This window comes from Macaca mulatta, chromosome 2 (genome assembly GCF_049350105.2).
Source record: "Macaca mulatta isolate MMU2019108-1 chromosome 2, T2T-MMU8v2.0, whole genome shotgun sequence".
In the NCBI taxonomy this organism is placed as follows: Eukaryota; Metazoa; Chordata; class Mammalia; order Primates; family Cercopithecidae; genus Macaca; species Macaca mulatta.
In genome coordinates, this window is record NC_133407.1 from 76,631,585 (window position 1) to 76,652,207 (window position 20,623).

A 20,623-nucleotide genomic window follows, 5' to 3' on the forward strand; every position below is an offset into this window, starting at 1 on the left:
GGAGTGCATTGGCAGTCTCTTGGCTCACTGCAAGCTCCGCCTCCTGGGTTCAAGTGATTCTCCTGCCTCAGCCTCCTGAGTAGCTGGGATTACAGGTGCCTGCCATCAGGCCTGGCTAATTTTTTCTATCTTTAGTAGACATGTAGTAGGGTTTCACCATGTTGACCATGGTGGTCTCAAACTGCTGACCTCAGGTGATCCACCTGCCTCAGCCTCCCAAAGTGCTGGAATTACAGGTGTGAGCCACCATGCCTGGCCCTGAATCTCTTCTTAAAGAAAGGGGTTTATCCTGTGGTATCAACCTACAGCAACTAGCTTCAGTTTCGAATGCTATTAGAAGATGGACTCCATGAAAAATCAGAAATCCTGAATATATAATTCAGGAAAATTTATATTAATAAAGATAAGATGGAACACATAAAAATATACTATACTTTCAGTTGTGGAAAAGATTCTTTGCTTTGGGTTTATCTTCTATAATACAGCTATTCTCTACACATGAAAAAACACTCAAGTTTTAACTAAAAATAAATAAATACATTTTAAGCAATGACAATAACAATTTTGTGACTTCACCAACTTTTATATGCAAAGTTAATATGAAACCACCAATTGCTCTAGACCTCCTATCAAATAAGGTTGTATCATATTCTTCATGATAGTAGAAGGATAGATAGAGGTCGTGTATCTTTATACTGTCTCTATTTCATTTGGGACAGTGACTGCTTTCGCTTGAGGGCACTTAAGAACAGTTCAGATCTAGATAGACAAATTGCAGGCTGGTTGACAATAGAGTTAAATTTCTGATCCTTTCATTAATGTCCTAACAAATGTAAGGCATGGCAGTCTAATGCAGATATTATTCATAGTAATTTCAGGAAAACAAATGCATCTGAATCAAATCTGTGAATAACTCATTCCATGATGTGAATGTACAAAGAAAAAAGTAACTACTTTACTTTTGCAATATCTAATTTGTGAATTTTTCTTCTGAATCCCATTCTCTGAATAGGGTGCCTTGCAGGGGCAGGGGTTGGGAGTGACTCTTCTAATGAATCTATTAGAAACAATTAAAATATGTAAACCTTACTTTAGTATTTGTTTATTTTTGGACTAAAAGAATAGTTTCTCAAATAAATTTTCTTCCCTTACACTACCATCATCTCATATGAGCAAGAAGATTGATGTGTTTATGACTTTATAAATTTGAGGATAAAGGGACTTCTTGCTGGTTTTCCAGTGCATAAAGACAGACACTGCTCTCCAGGGCAATTTTTTGTTTTTGTTTTTGTTTTTTTTCCTGCTTACAACACATCCTACAAGTAAATTCAGGTGATCTTTTTTTTTTTTGGTATGCATATACAGGGACTCCCAGCCTGCTGAATGCTGACTCAACTTCTCTTCAGTTTTCTTGAGCTATCAGCTACCATGATCCATCCTGTGGTCTGAAAGAAGTCCCCTCACTACATCATGATATACATCATGGTGGTTCCTCTGGCTTTCAATTTACTTCCAATCCATATTTGAAATTAAATCATCCTGGAAAGATAAATCCCAAAGCCTCCTTTTCCATGATCACATTTTGCTCTTGACTATTTATAAGATATACTGCAAAGTTCCCTCCTGCCAGTTGTTGAAATAGGTAGTTGCCGGGGAGCCTTGCTGTTGATGCTCTTTTACAACAAAATATTTCTTCTTCTGTTTACAATTTTCCAGGATTCAAATGGGCGAAATTTTCCTTTACTTCAAAATCATTGTCTCTTTCTTCCTGAATCAAGTTAGGTCTTAATGATGAACACAGAAAAATAAGTTTTTTAAGAATGACTCTGCAGGCCTGTCCTTGGTGTGTTACATCAAAACTGAAAAACAAATTCAGGTTAATTCTTTCTTAAGACTGTAGCCAGGCTTGCAATTGCCATATGTATGTCTGCATTCATGTTAAAAAACAGAACAGGACAAAACAAAACAAAACAGTATAAAAGAAAGACAAAATAGAAATATCTCAAGATACTTAGCCCCTGGATGATGAGATAATAGTCATGGTAAATATATATTATGTGTATATGTTGTGTATTTACACATTATATATACGCACACCTACATGCATGCACACAGACACACGTATACACCTTTTTATTTGTTACACTTTGCATTAATTGTGTGGGCAGAGAAAATGACTTTAAAAGATCCCTTTGTTTTTAGACATACCAACTAAGGTGATTTTTTCCAGAATCCCTCCAACGCCGATAGCATAGAAAAGAAAATGGAACAAAGAAAAAATAAGATATGATGAGGATTATTTGGTCATAGTTAAGAAGAACATTTTTATGACAAAACAATAACTTAGAGATGTAAGTTATGAACATTACTATGTATGACATTTTTTAAAATCGTGTGTTCTTTTTTCTCTCCACAACATGGTAATACCTGATTGAAGCAAAATAGCAGTTAGCAGACCTTATATAACAATGGGATTGCTTATATGAACAAGACATAAGAAACTTATTTAAGTGGAGCAAAAAAGGATAAACTTTAATCAGAACACAAGAGATTTTTTTTCAAAGGCAATATCTTTCTAAAATCCTTTTATAATCTCTAAATAAAGGGAATGGACCAATGATCTCTGAGGCCCTTTCCTAAAATGCTATCTGATAGCATAAAATCCGACTTCCTAATAAAGGATAATGCTGCACTGAATCAGGCCAAAGCGATTTACTAATACAAAAATATGAGAAACCCCTCGTAATCAGCAGAGTGAGGGAGTCTATGACTGGCTTATGGCTTTTTTTTTTTTTTTTTTTTTCAGAATAACAAAAACAAATAAAGTAGAATTGAATCTGAGTTAAAATAATGCTGTTAAAATAATATTGTCAACATGAAACCAAAGCTTTCAGTATTTCAATTTTAACATGATTAAATTGCACATTTGGATAACATGTGTTTGCTTATATTTATGAAATTAGGTTTTAAATATAATCGATGCTAGGAGCAAATTTTTTCATTATTTTATTTTTCCATATCTCACAGCATTCATTAGAGTGAACTAGATGGAGCTTGATAGCTCTAGTTTATTGCAGTGACACTTTATTTATCAGCAAGCACATTTTCTGGCTGACTCAACTGTCTAAAACCCAGTCATAAACCCAAATATGTGGGAAATTGCCCTTAAATAATTTTATATCCTAGTTGCATACACACACATGCACACACATATTGTGCTGATGAGTAAACTTATATAGACTATATATGTAATATAAATGTTTATATGTTATATAGTATTAGCTATAACATTTATTTATATTTATATGTATAAAACTTAATGCTCATTTGTTTGGATGAAATGACCTAAAATCCATAATTCACTCAAAGTTGTTAGTCCTAAGTAAAGGATAGATGTGGGGGGAAAAAAAAAGGAAAATTGGGTTGGGTAAGATATTTTACAAGCAAAAAAAAGAAAATGAGATGACAGGCTGATAATAAGAAAGGGGAGAGATGACTATAAAAACAAACACAAAAACAAAAAGTTTATTGACTTGAGAGCTCTAAAATATACAAGAAAATCATTCTTATTTACCTACCTTAATGCCAAATAAAGAATTGTTGCATTAAATCTTAGCATAATAATTGAGGACTATAATGATGCTGATTAAGAAACCATTGAAGTTTATAATATTTTTAAAGATTCTCTTTTATAATATTTTTAAAGATTCTCTCAGAGATTATTAAATAATTTCACTTCTAGCTCTTAAATGGATATTTGTCAATTGTCTGAAAGATACACTTTTGTTGATCAATCTCATTATATTGTAACAAATTATAAATAATACTGTATTATAGTGCTTTTGAAGTGCATTCCCATCAATACAGAGGAGCATTATCTATTATTTTCCATAGTGTCAGCTAAAATTGGTTTAAAGGCTTTTTTTATATTTAAAATTATTTGTTTTTGTTTTTGTTTTTTTTTAAGTTAGAAGATTTTAAAATTCTGAGAATATCTCTTTGGATGGTAGTTGTTTTGTAATCTGAAAGACCATTTAAAAAATCCTGCGATTTGTAACCCCTTGTTGGATCATAGCTACTGTAAGTTTGTAATTCAAAAGTGATACCTGTAAAACAAGTAGGAAAAGTACATTATAAAAACTTTGAGGTAATTATTATACACTTTTGCATATATTCTAAAAAAGAAAAAAATAAGTATTTAAATAAATAAAGGATTCTGTTTAATTATTTTTCCGTTTTATACGGAGAATTGTTAGGAACTGACTGGAACTGACTTAGGTGCTGAGAAGGGGCAGGGACACTTTTTTAAGAAGTTGTATGAAGCTGATTGGTAGATCCAGATATCTTTTTGTTGAGTAATGCAAAAATTTAAATCAAGTACTAACAGCTGTAAATAGTAGCTAGAGGAAGTTTGGGAGCCAAGGAATGGTCCTAAACATTGGTTATGGAATGAATAGTATTGAGTAATTAGCAATAACAGAGAAAGTAAATGAGAAAAATACCAGAAATTTAGGGGCAATTCATGAGATATTTGGAAAATGTGCTGAATATGTATAAAGGAACTGGAATGAAATAAAAGTTTCTTCTGAGACCTATACTTCTGAGTGCCTAGCAGAACATATTTGAATAAAAATATTGTGCAATTTAAGTTTTAAAAAGTGTACTTTGCACACAATGACTTTTGCAATACCTAAAAATGTGATTCCAATATGGAATATATAATGTAATATTCCTTGGTATTATTAACAAAATATACTGATGATACTTTCCAATATTAGTTCCAGGGTATTAATTCAGTAAGGCAGTTTACCCTGGCATACTCAAAAAGTCAAATTCTAATTGTTGCAATAGGGACCCATCTAATAGTGCCATAATTAGAATCACCATTTTCTTATAATCTGGCAAATTCTGTCATTCATTAAAAAACAGTATTTTAATTTAATTATACAAATGACTTTTATATAGAGTTACATTCTTTCATATAGAACGATTCTCTTCATTTTAAAGAACATATGTTAAGTTTCTATGTTTTTTCAACTTGAAGTCCCAAACCTAGACTTTATGCAGACTATTGTACATTCACAATAGTAGAAAATTGGCAATTGTTGGACTAGTTAAATGTTTCCTTCCAATTTCTCCATTATCTAACAATAATGCTATTGCATCATCCTTTTGTTTCATCTATTTCTAATTCTTCGAATAACTAGACTGTAAACTCCATGGAGGCTAGAAGGCTAGGACTATATTTTAAAATTCATCATATAGCGGAGAACTTGGCATGTAGTATTCATTATATACTTATCTAGTGATTAAAATAATGAATGAATGAGTGAGTTTTCCCTTCTTTTCCCAATTCATTTGGCTGAGACTTGAGTACTCTGCCTAATTCTATTCACTGCCATTCCTGACCGGTTCTTGAAAGCTAATGCTGACTGAAATAACATATCACAGAATAATGACTTCCCATTTCATCATAATGATCTATTTTCCTGAGTAATAATTCTAGAACCCTTCACTTTTACAGTTAAAATAGTTTGTTTGACTCTTCAAATACTAAGACCTACAGTTAAATTTCTTCCCCATAGCTGAGTTAGAGTATGTAGTTTAACACATTTAAGCTGTTTTACAAAAATTGATTGGTTAATTTGATTTTTCAGAGTTTTGTACTGTTTGTCCTCAGTGTCTTGTGGGTAGTGATCATGTTTGGATAAAGTAATCTTATGCAACATTTAAAACAACTTCTTGAATGAGTTTGATAAATGGGTCCACATGTATTGATTCATTTAAAATTAATTATAATTATTTCTCTCCTTCAAATAATGAACTGTTAAGGTTTGTAGTCATCTTTGTATCAGATAAATATAGTCTTCAGTATATATTACACATAACTATTATGTTAAAAAATTTTAGTTGTTCATTCATCCATTTATACATACATTTATTCATTTATAAATATTTACAAAATAGTCAGTATATACAACATTCCACATAAGGTAGAATGGTAAAAACAGTAATAGCTACAACAGTATGGACTCTGACCAGACGATTTTGTAGCTTAGCAGAGGATGTAAATAACACAATCTAGTAAAAGACCGAATATAAAAATCATAAAAAAAAAAAAGTGAATGCCACAAATTTCAGAATTAAAGGATCTGGTCTTATTCATTTGTCTCCTTATTTCCTAGCACAAAGTCTAATTCTATTATTAAAGAATTAGTTTGTATTGTTTTTATTTATTTATGTTGTTTTTTAAACAGTTATATTTGTAAAATCCATATGTTACATAACTTACCATATAAGACAAAATTATTCAACCTTTTAAAGATGGAAAAAATTACCCTTTCTATTGCTGATGAAGTCTTTCTGGACTCACTTATTAACCATTACACCAATTAAAGGTCATATTATGTTTTTACACTGCATATTTCTTCTATGCATAAATGAACATAAATATGGTCTAGGGTTTACAATCTAGGCATGTATGCTAAGGTTGATCATCAATACCTCATTATTGTAGTCTTGTCATTAATACATGGGTAGTTTCTGCTTTAGTGGTCATGGTCTTTTATTCCTGCTTTGGCCTTTTTAAAAAAGTCACATAAGATTTATTTTCCTAAAGTTTCAAGTGTCTATTTATACATTTTTATTTGTCTTCTCACCTGGTAGAGATTTGGAAACATCACCTCTCTTTCACCTTTTGGCTTTGGAATCAGAAACTTTTCTCTTTGCAACAAACTCATGTCTTTTATATTGAAATACACTCAATTTTCTCCTAACAGATACTTTAACCCCCAATCTTGATATTAGATTAGATGAGGCTATTTACATGAAACTAGCAATACAGAGGTCATAACAAATGCATGAAACCCTTCCAGCATTTTTTAAAATGAGGAACTGGTTTCAAATGTCTAGGTCCTTGTGATCTCTGGTGCCAGTTTCAAGCAAACAAGCAATGTTGCTATAAAAGGACTTACTATAAGGAAAGTACCAAAAAATTCCCTATAAATTTATCTAAACCTCTCTCACCTGAAACATAGAAAACCATCAAAGCATTCTATGATCTAAATCAACCAGTATTACAAATAAAATCCTCATATATTCAAGGTATGATAGTAATACTTATAAGAAATAAAGTATATTGAGAGTTGTCCTAAATATTACCACAATTCTTTTTTTTTTCCCCTCTGGAAAGGATTTTTATGAAAACATGTAGTTTATAAAAATATAACCATTTCTTTTTTCCTTTTGTTTTTAACTGATACTGATTATATTTTCCATTAATTAATTTTTTAAACTTTTACTTTTGTTTCAGGAGAGTTCATGTGCATATTTTTTTAGCTGAGTATATTATGTGATGCCAAGGTTTGGGTACAAATGGTCCTGTCACCCAGGTAGTGAGCATAGTATCCAACAGTTAGTTTTTCAGCCCCTGCATTCCTCCAACAAATTTACTAAAATTAAAAGAGAAATAAGGTTTTCAGAAGAGTTAATGGATGAAATAGAAAAAGTTATCATATTTTGAGGATGTTAGAGTCCTATTTGTAAAACAAGAAAGCTGCTACCTCCCTCCTCTAGTAGTCACTAGTGTCTATTGTTGGCATGTTTATGTTCATGAATATCCAGTGTATAGTTCCCACTTATAAGTGAGCATATGGGGTATTTTGCTTTCTGTTTTCACATTAATTCACTTAGTAATGGCCTCCAGTGGCATCCATGTTGCTGCAAAGGACATGATTTCATTCATTTTTATGGCTGTGTGGTATTCCATGGTATATATGTGCCATATTTTCTTTATCCAGTCCACATGATGGGAACCAAGTTGATTTCATGTCTTTGCTATTGTGAATAGTGCTGCAATGAACATAGATGTGCATGTGTTTTTATAATAGAGCAATTTATATTCCTTTAGGTATAAACCAGTAATGGGAATGCTGGATCAAATGGTATTTCTGTCTTTAAGTCTTTGAGAGATTGCCACACTGTCTTCCACAATGGCTGAACTAATTTACATTCCCACCAACAGTGTAAAAGCAGTCCTTTTTCTCTGCAATCTCACAGACATCTGTTGTTTTATTGACTTTTTAATAATAGTCAAAAAATAGTCTGATTGGTGTGAGATAATATTTCATTGTGGTCTTGATCTGCATTTCTCTAATGATCAGTGGTAATGACCATTTTTTCAATTGTTGACTGCTGATATGTCATCTTTTGAGAAGCATCTGTTCATGTCTTTTACTTATTTTTAAATAAGGACATTTGTTTTATGCTTGTTCAATTGCATAAGTTGCTTATAGACTATGAATATTGTACATTTGTTGGATATGTGGTTTACAAATATTTTCTCCCCTTCTCTGTGTTGTCTGTTTGTTGATAGTTTCTGTTTCTGTGCAGAATATCTTTAATTAGTTCCCACTTGCCAATATTTATTTATCTTGAAATTCCTTTTGACAACTTAACCATGAATTCTCTCCCAAGCTCAAAGTCCAGAATGATGTTTTCTGGATTTTCTTCTAGGATTATTGTGGTTTGAGGTCTTATATTTAAATCTTTAACCCATCCTGGGTTTATTTTCATATAGGGTGAAAGCCCCATTAATTAAATATGGATTCTTTTCTCCATTGCTTGTTTTTGTTGGCTTTGTTGTATATTAGAAGGCTATAGATTTGTGGCATTATTTCTGGGTTCTCTTGTTCTCTATTCTGTTCTATTGGTCTATACATCTGTTTTTGTACCAGTACCATGCTGTTTTGTTTACTGTAGCCTTATAGTATAGTTTGAAGTCAGGTAACGTGATGCCTCTGGCTTTGTTATTTTTACATAGGATTGCTTTGGCAATATGGACCTTTGTTGGGTTCCACAGGAATTTTAGAATAGTTTTTTTCAATTCTGTGAAAAATGACATTGGTAGTTTGGTAAGAATAGTCTTGAATCTGGAGATTACTTTAGGCATTGTGGCCATTTTAATGACATTGATTCTTCAAATCCATGAGCATGGAATGTTTTCTATTTTTTTGTGTTATTAGTGGTTTATTTTAGCAGTGTTTTGTAGATTTCCTTGTAGATATCTTTAACTTCCTTGGTTAGATGCAGTTCCAGTGTTTTTTGTGGCTACTGTAAATGGGATTGCATTCTTAATTTAGCCCTCAGCTTGAACATTATTGGCATATAGAAATACTACTGATTGCTGTACATTTATTTTGTATCCTGAAACTTTACTGAAGTCATTTATCAGTTCCAGGAGCTTTTTGGCAGAATATTTAGGGTTTTCTAGGTTTAGAATTAGATCAGCCACGGAGAGAGACAGTTTGATTTCTTTTCCTATTTGGATGCCTTTTATTTCTCCTGTCTGATTGCTCTGGCTAGTAATTTCATTACTATGTTGGATAGAAGTGGTGAGAGTGGGCATCCTTGTCTCGTTCTAGTTCTCAAGAAGAATGCTTTCAATTTTTCCTGTTCAGTATAAGGATAGTCATTTCTGTATTTAGTTTTTCATCTTTTGTTTTCATTCTATATGTTTTTTTTTTTTCATTTATTTTCTCAATAAGTCACTAAAATTCAGCAGGAACAGATTTACTAAAATTAACAGAGAAATGAAGTTAGATTTTAAAAGTGTCAATGAATGAAATCAAATATTTTTAAAAATATTTTAAGATGTTAGAGTCATATTTGTAAAATAAGAAAACTGCTATAAAAAAGCAATCAGAGACATTAAAAAGTTATAAATTAAAAGTGTAATTACTAAAATAAAACAAACACACACCTAAAGTAAGAGAGTAAAAAAAAAAAGCCATCTAGAAAATTGAACAAAGAGTGTAACCCACATCATTTTTTTTTTAATTTTTGTGGCAACTATGATAAGTTAACTAAAAATTTTCCTAAGATTAGAATTCATGTGATATAAACTTCAAATGCAATAGATACATAAAATACTTAGAAAAATACAAAACCATTTAAGTATTTTTTAACTTCCAAAGTAAGCTTGAATTAAAGAGAAAGCAAAGCTAAAGTTACAGGATATTTAAAATAAAAAATATTTTAAGAATAGAGCTAATCAAAACATATAAAGTAAAGTCTGAGCAGGGTTCTAGATAAAACGTTTTTCAGTATTTTCATTATAGAAGAAGAGACTAAAAATATGTGAATCAAGCATTCAGCAACTACAACGACAGAAAGAGAAATAGAAGAATGAGTGAAAGAAAATTGTTGGATTTGTATGAAGAAATCAACAACTTTCTCTGTCTAGTGGGAAAAAAAAAATAAGGTTTAAAAAAAGAATATTCCCATAGCAATAAAAACTGGAATTCTTAAATTTTATCCAAATATACAAGACCTTTTTAAAGAAAATTATGATTTGTTACTTTCAGTCAAATTAAAGACCAGAATCAATAGATACTAATATCTGAATGAAAAGAGGCAATACTGTGAAGTCGTGTAGTTTAAAGTGGTGTAGTCAATACTATGAAGTGGAATAGTGAACTCTATGATGTATCATCTATATTCTTCTTTAAGTGTCATTGCCATAGCTGCCACAAATGCTGTGGAAAGACCACCTTAAGTTGTCACCCACTTTAGAAGTTGCCTTAGGTGAAAAAAAGCCTCTTTGCCCAAAACTATGTCCTTCTCCTAGTCCCTTATACTCAGTGACCAACTGATGAAGTAACTTAATCTTTTCAGCCCATTGCAGGACAAAACTGACTTGACATTCCAAGTCCAGAGTTTTCTGTCTGTTGGCTGAGGCTGTCACTAGATCTGCAGTACCTCATCTTCTTCCTCTGACCACTACAGCTTTCATTTAGCTTCTTTTTCAAAGAGATCTTCCTAATAAACTTTGTGCATGCTGTCTCTGTCTCCAAGTCTCTTTCCCAGAGAACCTAGCCCATGATAGTTATCACTTCCTGTGAGGAATTTAACTTCTTCATTTTCATCAATTAGTCAAAGAAACTGAAGAACTCAAATTCCAAAAGGAATTGGTATGGGAGTGGGTTTACATGCTACGTTTAAAGTTCATTTATTTGGAAGATTTATATGTTAAACTTTTGAAAAAAAAAAAAGTATTGTTGTGGAGAAGAGTAATACTTTAAGACCAAACATCAAAAATTCTTGAAAATTACAGTAGCTGAAACAGATACCAATGCAACACTGCAGACAGACAAATAGGTAAAGGAAAGAATCCAAAATCTTATATATTGTATTGCTGAATATAACATATGATGATTCATGAACTGAAAAGAAAAAGATGGAATATTTAATAAAGGTGTTGGGGAAAATATCTATACATTTGGGGGAAAAAGTTTTTTGGAAATTGTCTCAAATCATACCCCGAATGAATTGCTAGATGCATTCAAACACATAACAATATTCAGCTTGGGCAACATGGTGAGACCTTGTCTCTAAGCAAAAATTTGATAAATAAAAAAGTGAGACACTTGTGGTGGTACACATCTCTAGTTCTATCTACTCAGGTGTCAAGCAGGAAGGTTGCCTAATTCCAGATGCTGGAGGTTAGAGTGTGCTATGATCGTGTCACTACATGCACCAGCCTGGATGATAGAGCAAGATGAAGGAAGGAAGGAAGGAAGGAAGGAAGGAAGGAAGGAAGGAAGGAAGGAAGGAAGGAAGGAAGGAAGGAAGGAAGGAAGGAAGGGAGGAAGGAAGGGAGGGAGGGAGGGAGGGAGGAAGGGAGGGAGGAAGGGAGGGGAGGGCAGGGAGAGGAGAAAGAAAGAGTGAGAGAAGGAAAGAAAGAAAGAAAAGACAATGAAACAAAGAAAGAGAAAGAAGAAGGAAAGAAAGAAATAAAGGAAAGAAGGAAGGAACAAAGGAAAGAAAGAAAGAAAGAAAGAAAGAAAGAAAGAAAGAAAGAAAGAAAGAAAGAAAGAAAGAAAGAAAGAGAAAGAAAGAAAGGAAGGAAGGAAGGAAAGAAAGAAAGGGAGAGGGAGGGGGAGGGAGGAGGGAGGGGGAAGGAAGGAAGGAAGGAAGGAAGGAAGGAAGGAAGGAAGGAAGGAAGGAAGGAAGGAAGGAAACGAAAAAAGATGTAGGAATTTAAAGCTACTATAAAATATAGAAGAATTTCAAAAAATAAATCCTTCCAAAAAATAAGATAGCAATGTTAGAACTCTAAAAGATAAGAATTTAAATTTAAATTTAATGAAATTTAAAGCTTATGATTGACAAAAGAAAACCGTAACTTCCACAAACATGAAGAGATAAAGCACAGAAATTAGAAAATGTTTTTTAAAACTTATAATAGATAGGTGATCGGCATCCTTAAAATACAAAGCCCTTCAACGAATCAGTCTACCAACATTATTCATTTTTTCTTGTGAGTCATAGAAAATTCATAGCATTTACAACTTTAATTGTAAATTTAAATCTCTATTAAATTGACAATAAAAGTATATAATTTCTGTCCATCTTTCCATCTGCACTCCAGTTGAGATTTCTTTCTTAGTGGACCTGGATACTCCACACAAAAATCTGAAATATAACTGGCACATTTAGCTAGTGAATAGTGGGTCATAAAGTTATTTTACCCAAGTCCAAATATACTGATTTATCCAGGAGCTTCTTGAAGATATTACGCTAGGAACCAGGGTCACTTTCCACAAGGCCTTCTAGATACTGATTCTCAAGCCAGTATTTTGACATTCATCTGACAGTTTCTGAAGGCCACGTTTGGGAAAATTTGTGACTCCAGTACAGCTTGATGCTAGTATATCAGTTTTGGTAATCCTTATCTAGGCAGTAACAGCCTTATAGATACAGAAATTGAGGAGTCAGAGATAGAAGGATTTTTCAGGAAATCTAAGTGAGCTTTTGTTTGCTTTTTAGGAGGGCATAACCTGCATGTCCTGAAACACACAGGAAAAGCTACACAATTTTTGAGATCTCATCTTTATTTACATTACTGCACTCTTTGTGTTTCTGTTTTACCTAAAACTCTGGAATCAACTACATTTCCAGAATATATTCTTTATTAACAATTTTTTCTTATTTTTAATTTTTGTGGGTATATATGTATGGGGTACATGAGATGTTTTGATACAATCTTGCAATGTCAAATAAGCACATCATGGAGAATGGGGAATCCATCAACTCAAGCATTTATTCTTTGAGTTACAAACAATCCAATTACACTCTTTTATTTTAAAATGTACAAGTAAGTTATTATTGACTATAGAATATATTCTCATAAAGCATATACTTATGACACACAGTCTACTATTCCTTATTTTAGCACAGTCTTGCCTAAAAGAGCAGGGATCTAGGCACTTGATGTTAATGTTGCTGACCTGACACTCACCTATCGCCCTTTGGCATACCCCCAGGCCCAATTTGAAGCCTGTGATTAACATATAAACAGCTTTTGTTGCTGTTGACATTGAATTTTTTCTTGGCCTTTTTATCTAGCCATTTTGCTTTAAGCAACACATTCTTGTTAGAACTCGTTGTCCCATTGTTTTTCTTAGTATAAATTATTAATGTGCTGTTAGACTAAAGTACTGTATCTGAACACTGATTATGCAGGACTGACACCATACTAAAACCCTTGCAAGAATAATAACTAATATTCGTTGAATGCCAACTGACATATGATACTGTGCTAAGACCTTTGTCTTTACCTATATTATTACATTTAATCTTCATAAAACCTATACAATGTGTATTAATAGCTTTGTTTACAGATCATGAAACTAAGGACAAAATTCAGATGACTTAGGAAAAGTTACAAAGCTTTGAGTGTGAGAGTTTGAAACTTAAACCAAGGCCTCTCTGACAGAAAGTATCAGAGTATCATCTCCCTAAACTAACTGTTATTGCTACCTCCTTTATAGTATGGCAGTTAGAATCAAAATCTATCCCATGGCCGACATCTTTCTGAAGGAAGTATAGGTATTTATCTTTCCTTCAATGATATCTATCTTTTCTTCAGTGAAGTTCAGATAGTCACACTTCTAGCCACTCTGTGACATTTTCTAGTTCTCCATATTTTGTTCTTAGTGGTTGTAAGACTCTGGGTTCATAACAAACTAATCACTTATCACAAAATGGTTTAGAATTTATTTCTTTATAGAAAGTTACTCTACAATATCCTTTTTATTCTTGGTTATAAAATACTTATGTCATATAAATGTTACAATTTTCAAGTAATAAAGTTATATTTCTCATTGTTTAATTAAACCAAGATACGGGGCACTGATAATCATTTTTTAACATTTTTTTTTAAATTATTTTTTTATTTTCCTTGTTTCTTCATTTCTTGCTGCTTCATTGCCACAGAAGCTAAATCCATTAACAAAGACTGTCCTATTTCTTATTTATTTATTTCTTATTTCTTATTTATTTTATTTTCCCAATATTTTGACCAAGTAGGCTCAGAGATTTTTTCAGTCCAACTCTTTTCTTCCGATTTTTGAGTGAATGTTAAAAACATGTATTCGTTACCTTTCTTAGGATTCATTGTTTTATTTTTCATGAATTATTCTTTTGAAATATTTATGAAACATATCTTAGTACATTCAATTTAATTTCTGGCCTTCTAATTTTCACTTTGGTAATTGTTTGTAGAGAGTTATCCACTTAGATACTTGAAGGACTTCAGAGTAGGTGGGAAACTATGTAAACTGAAAAAGGAAGTGTTTAACCATAATTTTTAAACTCCATTATTCTTAATCTTAGTAGAGGAAAATAGAACATTGATTTACTTCAGAAAAACTTGTATTTGTAAGAACAGGAGGATAAACAGTGGTATTACTTTTAATAAGTAATACATATCAAAAAGAAGATGTTGACTCTGTTGTTTCAGTGAATTAATAAATTTCTGCATACAAAAAAGGTTATCAATATGAATGGACTCAGTAATATTGTACTTTCTTTATTCTGGTAGATTGTTCTTCCTCTTTGGTTCTTGACAGTAATCACATGCGTCTACTTTGCATAATGCTACAAAATGTTATTCTTATAACCACATCTTAAAATCAACTCAGTACTTTTGAAAAATACTTTTACTTAACTTAGTTTTACTTTGAAATTTGATTTTATTTTTAACTTTACTAAAACTGGAGTACGTTTAAATAAGGAGACTGTCTAATTTTGGATGCATTAAGTTACTCTCTCACAACAATGAATTTGTTACCTCTTTTTAAGTAAGGTGGAAGCAATGTTTTATGCTTTATTTTGTTGTTCAATCTGCTCTCAAATTATGTATTTACTGGTGTTGTTGCACTTAAGTCAGTGTTTTTGTCAAAGTTTTCCAGAAAGGGGGAGGGGGGGCAGGGGGAGAGAGAGAGAGAGAGAGAGAGATTATGGGAATTGACTCAAGTGATTATGAAGATTGAGAAGTCCCATGATACAGTGCCTGCAATTTGGAAAATCAGGAATGCTGGGGGTGCAATTCAGTCTCAAATGCAAGTCTAAAAGCCTGATAACCAGAGGGTAACTGATGGTGTAAATTCTGGTCTGAGTCAAAGACGTGAAAGCATAAGGGTGCATAAGTAATGGTGTAAGTCCTTGCCTGAATCCAAAGACCCATAAACCAGGAACAATAATGTGCAAGGGCAGGTGAAGGTGGATAGCTCAATGCAAACAGTAAGCAAATTTGACCTTCTCCCTTTTTTTCTGTTTGGACCCTCAACAGATTTTATGATGTTCATCCATGTTGATGAAAGCAATCTTTACTCTGCCTACTGATTCAAATGCTAATCTCTTCCAGAAACACTCTTGAAGATATACTCAGAAGTAATGTTTTACCAGCTATCTGGGCATCCTTTAGCTCAGTCAAGTTGATGCATAAAATTAACCATCACAGTGAGTGTTTGTATTCTTTCTTTGTTTTCCTTTTATAACCATTACAACAACAACAAAAGAAACCGTTAACCCTTTCCCTGGTTAGTAAGAAAATGTGCAGCTCACTGCCAGTGCTCATTTAACTTTACATAAACATGCTCTTTGAGGCTGAAGCAAATCTGACTGGTGTTCAGTTTGAAAATAAAATATACAAACTGTTCTTGGAGTTACTTCCAAACAAAACTAACATCAGAATCGTCTAAATCATCACAATTGTCTATTTTGGAAAAATAGGATTCATCAAGTGAATCTCCAACCAACGACTGCTACAGAATGATATTAACATCATGCATAGGAATGCTACATTTTCTAGGATATGACATTTAGAGCGATTGAGAATTACTATATTTTGTAAATGTAAATCCCATTACCAAAACCAGAATGCTATAAATAGAATGATGTCTTTTGTTTCCAAAGTTGATATACTAGAATGCTGCACAAATAATAATAAAAGTGAGATATTGTGTGACAAAGTTATCTTGGGGTAAATGCTGCAGCTGCAAGCACCACTAGTGAGTATTCTTGGGGCAAATGGAAAAGGGGTTAAGAAAGTGTAATTGTTCCATTTCCATAAATGTACTGCATCAAAAAGGAGGAATTAGTGGAATTAGCATAAATACTAGAGGACCTACTTAGTATTTGAGAGCAATTGGTGTCAGTTTTCCCAATTTTCAGAATTTAATGATCAATAAGAATCAATAAATATTTTTCGAATGAATGAATAAGATTAGCTTTCTTCTGAATGAGCTTAATATCATGTGGGAAATGAAGTGTCTGACAGGCGGAGAGTAGGTTCACCTGAGATGTTGCTGTCTGCCTCCCTCAACTCACTGTTCTCTACGCTGGAATGTGATCTAATTGATCTTTCTCTTTCACTTTACAGCCATTTCACAAGTTGCAATAATTTTAATTAGTGGTTTGTTTATTTTGTCTCTGTTACCCCTATTGTAAAGTAATACCCAAGTGAGTTATGGGCCATGTCTATCTTGTTCAAAATTTTAGCTTGGTAAATGTAAAGATGAGGCTCTCAGTTAAAATGTGTTGACCGGATAAATAAGCTTCTGCATGGGTTCTTTTGCATCTCACCAAAAAAAGGAAAGTGATTACATAATTTTTTTTTTCTATTCTGATAACATCTGTTTGGTCTGGTCTGTGCATCAAACTTGCCAAGAACTCACATTGGCTATCAACTTCACAGGGTGTTTGCAATGACAATTACCCTCAAAAACCCTGAATATTTATATACTAGGTCAATTACTTCACTAAATATGTAACATTACTAACAGCTGTGAGTCTGGTACTGCTGAAAACTAGTTGCCTATAAACCATTTGGCACTCAGATTTTTTATTTGGGAAAATTTGCATACAAATCTGGATTTCTGCTACCTTCTCTCCTTAGGAACTTAAGGACTCCTAACAAGTTAGGAACTAAATTAGGGAACCCTAACTGTTTCATCCTCGTTGAAATTTATACTGAAAAGCAATATGATAAAGGGACCTAGTCTAGAACTCATTTGAAAGAAGGAAGAGTATCTCCTACAGATGTCCAAGGTAATATAGCTAAGAAAAAAGATCTCATGATTAACTGAGGTTTTTCTAAACATGGTAGATTGAAGTTGTCAGCTGTAAGAGCTGCTAGTTCTGTAGCATACCCAGAAGAAAATGCAGAAATTAGAATAATGTTTGCAGGAGAGTATAGGCAAACGGAAATTTTATATTGTCTAAATAATAGTGCTTTATAAACATATTGCGCATACCAGGTGGATCTTGAAAGATTTTTGGACACAGGAACCCACACACAAAAGCCGATAATGTTCTTACCCTGTTCTTGACTGAGCTGTCACCCTGAGACAGTCATTTGGGCCTGGCTTCTCTCCACCTGCAGTGCCACTGCCAGAGTTAAACTCATAATCTCTCACTGCAGCTTTTCTAACTGCTTACCCTTTGGTGTACCTAGTCTTCAGTTAGCTCCCCTTATTAGTCTTCTCTATTGCTTTTTAAAATGGTAATTGACACTCCCCATTAGCTTACCTTTGCCTTCAAGAGCAATCGGAATTCATTAGCCTGACAAATAGGCCTCTACCCAGTATGTTTGATTTTTACTTCTCTCCAGTTATTGTATTCTGTCTTACCCTTTGTCTTGTCTCCTATAAATGTCAATTATTAACACATTTTTCAGCAATTTGCAAACACAATACTTTTTTTCTTAGACTTTGCCTTTTGCCATGCTTATTATTTTTTTTTTCTTTTCAGAGTTGCTTCCCCCTTCTTTACTATGAAAAGTCAACTTTCGAGCCTTTTCTTAAATGCCATATCTCCTGGGAGGCTTTTTCTAACTCACAGGCAGAGATAGATATTCTGAAGCCTTAAATTTGTACCTTGGTCACAGTAAGTATCACCCATATTGTAATTCATTTGCTTATATGCCAATCTTCCTCCACTAGTCTGAGAAATTATTGATAAATTTTCACTGGCAACTACTTTATCTTTGTAAGCCTGGTTTATTTGTTGATTCTTATCAAGCTTTTGTTAAATGAATAATTATCTCGAGAAGCCAATCCCTCATAAAATCAGGTAGTAAAATTTCCTAGATATCTTAGAAGAACACTTTTGAAAACAATGGTCTAGAATATTCAAACCAAATTACATAATAAATTGTGAAAACAAAAATCTTACAGCAAGCATAGGGCGACTACAACCAAGCAAATAGGAATGCAGAAATGGCTTGAAATAATTACCTACTGGTTTTCGAGTGTTATACCTTTTTTTTGGTAAAAACACTGACTGACTCAAGTATTTAGTGAATGTTCCAGTAGAGGGATATTAGCTCACCAATGCTTTTGTTTCCACAGAAATAACTGCTGCTAATATAGTCTTCCATAATTGGTATCTGGGGGCTTGGAGGAATAAAAAGGGAATAGTTAATAACTAGATGGAAGGAATAAGATCTAGTGTTTGGTAGCACAATAGAACCATAGAGTCAACAATGATTTATTGTGTATTTCAAAATAACAAAAAGAATATAGTTGAAATGTCTTTAACACAAAGCAGTAATAAATGCTTGGAATGTAGGATATCACAATTACCAAGATTTGATCATTACATATGGTATGCTTTTATCAAAATACCACATTATTTCATACATTTTTTACAACTATTATATACCATATTTAAAAAAAGTAAAATCTAAGTTAGTGGACTGAGCGTGGTGTCTCATGCCTGTAATCCCAGTACTTTGGGAGGCAGAGGTGGGTGGATTACTTGAGGTCAGTGGTTTCAGACAAGCCTGGTCAACATGGTGAGACCCCATCTCTACTAAAAATACAAAAATTAGCCAAGCATGTAGGCACGGGATTGTAGTCCCAGCTACTCAGGAGGATGAGGCAGGAGAATTGCTTGAAGCCAGGAGACAGAGGTTGCAGTGAGCCGAGATCACACCACTGTACTCCAGCCTGAGCAATAGAGTGAAACTCTATCTCAGAAAAAAAAAAAAAAAAAAAAAAAAAATCTAAGTTCATTCATCCAAAGTGAATGTGGATTAATTGGTTTCCCAGGTAGATTGTAAAGATTAATAAAAACAGGGCCTGAAATCAGAAATATATATACTAATAATATTTTTGAATATGCAATTTTTAGAATAGGTAGAAGAAAGCCATTCCCTGCACAAGCTGATATCTGATCTGCTAGAGTAGATAGATAGATGTATGGATATCCCCTGCAGTTATTCATTTTTAAACATTAACTTATCTATTATTGTTTACTTGGATGGCATTATAGATGTAAGTTTGCGTATAATACTTCAGCACCATATTTAAATTAAAGCATCATCATCATCTTCTTTTGAAACTTGCCTCAATCTACGCACACTGGACATATACTACCTATTTTTTCCCTTGAAGGTTATATTGTTGGCTTAAGCAATTCCCTGGGTGATTTCAAAACTAAACAACAAAGAAATCTAGAAAATCACCAGGTATCCATTCACATATCCATTGTAACCCAAGGTAATTGGAAATTGTTCCCTAGGAAATATCTGCAAAGCTCATAGTTCACCAATTTAAATTTGAGAACTAAACTCAATACTCCAGAGTATTGATTAAATTCTGCTTTCACATATGTATGTTTCAGAATAAATATATGCATTCTCACATGATTTTTTTATTCTAGGGAATTTTAATTTTGGTTGATAGATAAATATCATATAAGTATTAGTTCATTTCTTAACTGAGGACTAGAAAAATCTTAAGTTTCTCTAGGTGATTCTATTCAATTAATGAAATTCTAGAATGTATCCTCTAATATGGTATTGATGAAGTTGTACATATGTTTATTTGGATATATCAGAATCCATATTTCAAATTTATTGTACAACAATCATAGTTAATAGCACATATTTTTACAGTTGGGATTGTTTTAGAATCCCACAAGTTTTAAAAATTCACAATTAGGGATAGTTTTGGATATTTATTAGATGTAGCCTCCACAGACTTAGGAAAACTGTAATGAGGAATACATAAAGAAGACTTTATAAAAGTCTACACTAAATATAAGTACTACTATCTATATGGAATGTACGATAGAACATGGAGAGAAGCAACATAACATGAAGTATTATAGCACTCCAAAAAGAAAACAAAAAGTTACAAGAACCATTATATTTGTATTATGCAAACAGAAAATACAACATTGGAGTAGTTCTGCTAGAGACAAGTGTTGCTACCATGTATGCTTCAATTGTGTTCAGTTCTCTTGTAGTGCTCTCTCTCAGTACCTTATTATT

At 32.8% G+C, this 20,623-nt stretch overlaps 1 long non-coding RNA gene across 1 annotated transcript in view; it reads left to right on the forward strand.

Moving 5' to 3' along the window:
• The window catches only part of LOC106997013 (uncharacterized), a 221,925-nt gene that overhangs the window by 74,510 nt on the left and 126,792 nt on the right, over positions 1-20,623 (forward strand). Inside the window, exons 2-3 of the long non-coding RNA XR_013414547.1 lie at positions 15,710-15,804; positions 18,097-18,231. This is a non-coding gene — a long non-coding RNA (uncharacterized LOC106997013). The remainder of the gene's footprint in view (positions 1-15,709; positions 15,805-18,096; positions 18,232-20,623) is intronic.